Here is a 2588-nt window from a genome sequence, read left to right on the forward strand (position 1 = left end):
GTTTTGGGTTGGTTGTTCTGTTTTTTTTTAATTAAATAAAAACATTTTTAAAATGTTCTCTTCTTGATGTGGGGAAGCGAGGGAAGAGCCCCCCATTAGTCTTTGTGGGCAGTTAGGGTAAACAGATGTCCCTGAGTCTGGGGTACACTGTGCCCCTCCCCCCCAACCCCCCACCGCCAGAAAAGAAGAAGGAGGCCCAGGGGGTGGGGAGGCCAGGCTCTGGTCAAGGCCGGGTTTTCCGGCTTTAATCTGGGTCACTGGCCACCTCCCCAGTACCAACGGCTGGTTTCAAACTTCTGGGTGGTGCCATTGAGGTGGCTTTTCCCCGATGAGCCAGAAGATACACAGGCTCTTCTGGGTGGGGTGTGGGCCCCTGGGCAGCCAAGAGAGCCAGGCCTGTCCTCCCGTAGGGTGGAGGCCAGCCAGAGCCACAGCCGCCAAGGCCCTAAAGTTGTCCCAAGTAGTTTCAAAGAAGGCTACTAGGCAGCATCCGTTCCCCTCCGAATTCTGAAATGATTACAAAGTAGAGCATCCCTATGACTAAAATGTGAGCATCGTGGCTGGCAATGCCAGATGGGAGGATGTGACTCAGACCAGAGGCCAAATGAGCTTCCTCCACTGTCACTGGACAGTCCCAGGCAGGGCATCCGACCGCCCCTGCCCCAGGCCACAGGGAGGAGTAAGGTAAGGAACTGAGAGAGGGGCCAGAGGGACCCCTCTAGCCCGGGCAATGGCCAACAAATTGCACAGGCCCCAGCAGACGACCACTGCAGACAGCCAGGTTCACCCTCACAGGTGGGCACAGACCTCCACCTTCCCCTCCTTGGAGGCATGAGGAGGGATAAGCAGCACCCTCTCCTTGTTCTGCCCAAGCTGCAGCCCAGGAGACTTTTGCATCCAATTACACTTTGCCTTTTCTATCTTTCTTTCTTCTTTCTTTCTTTCTTTCTTTCTTCTTTCTTTCTTTTTTTTCTTTTTTGAGATGGAGTCTTGCTCTGTCTCTCAGGCTGGAGTGCAGTGACGTCACCTCAGCTCACTGCAACCTCCTGCTCCTGGGTTCACGCCTCAGCCTCCCAAGTAGCTGGGACTACAGGCACCCGCCACCACGCCCAGCTAATTTTTTGTATTTTTAGTAGAGACGAGGTTTCACCGTGTTAGCCAGGATGGTCTCGATCTCCTGACTTCGTGATCCACCCGCTGGGCCTCCCAAAGTACTGGAATTACAGGCATGACCCACGGCGCCAGGCCTGCCTTCTTTTCAGGACTCTGACCTTGAGTTTTCTTGCTAAGAGCCGCAGGCTTCACTGCTCCTCCTGGAACCAAGAGGCACCAAACTCTTGAGCCTCCTTCAAGAGAACTTCGGTCTCACGAAAATCTTTCCTACCCAGGTCCCAGAGAAAAGCATGGAGCAGGGAGGCTGAGGGCCCAGTGTCCCTATATCCCTGCATCGGAGCTGCAGGAACCACTCTTGGCTTTTCTGAACTTTCTGCCCCACCTTTTAACATTCTTTCCTCCTATCAGAGACAGGCACCTGGGGAAACTGATGCACTGAGCCACCAGGCCCTGGGGCCAAGGAGCTCAGGCCTTTGCCCACCCCTACCTGCTGACCCTCTGCCAAGCTCCGAGCAATCATTCCATGCTGCCCAGAGTCAGCACCCTGTGCCAGAACTTCTCTGTCCCCTGTTTATTCTTAGCCCCTAGGAAACTGGCTCAGCACAAGCTTCTCAGCCATCCTGGGTAGACTCCCAGGCCAGTCTGCATTTAGTGACTTGGTTCCACCTCCCATGGTCACGTGGTCTCGTGTTTTAGTTCAACTAAAAACTTTGCCTCCATAACATGCAGGGTTAGAGCCACAGTAACTGGCATAGAGATAATTATTCTAGTTCCCGAATCAAAATGCTGCTGATTAAACAATGGGTGCACCAAAATCTCAGAAGTCACCCCTAAGGAACGTATTCATGTAACCAAACACTACCTGTTCCCCAAAAACCTATTGAAATAAAAAATAAATTTAAAAAAAATGCTGCTGAGGGCCAGGCACTGTGGTTCATGCCTGTAATCCCAGCACTTTGGGAGGCTGAGGCAGGTGGATCACTTGAGGTCAGGAGTTTGAGACCATCCTGGCCAACACAGTGAAACCCCTGGTTCTACTAAAAATACAAAAATTAGCCAGGCGTGGTGGCTCACACTTGTAGTCCCAGCTACTCGGGAGGCTGAGGCAGAAGAATCGCTTGAACCCGGAAGGCAAAGGTTGCAGTAGCCGAGATCCTGCCACTGCACTACAGCCTGAGCAACAGAGCGAGACTCTTTAAAAAATAAATGCTGCTGAAAACCCCCGCTCCTCCAGCCCAGTAGCCCCAATCTATCCTGGCACTGGTGTTACTTAGAATAGGCCGACTACCCAACCAACAATCCCAAGCATATACAGGCTTCATAGAATAGAAGCTCATTTCTCACTCCTATAAAATCCACTCAGCTGCCGGGCGCGGTGGCTCACGCTTGTAATCCCAGCACTTTGGGAGGCCGAGGCGGGCGGATCATGAGGTCAGGAGATCGAGACCACAGTGAAACCCCGTCTCTAAAAATAC

The sequence above is a fragment of the Hylobates moloch genome, unplaced genomic scaffold (genome assembly GCF_009828535.3).
Source record: "Hylobates moloch isolate HMO894 unplaced genomic scaffold, HMol_V3 SCAFFOLD_15, whole genome shotgun sequence".
NCBI lineage: Eukaryota > Metazoa > Chordata > Mammalia > Primates > Hylobatidae > Hylobates > Hylobates moloch.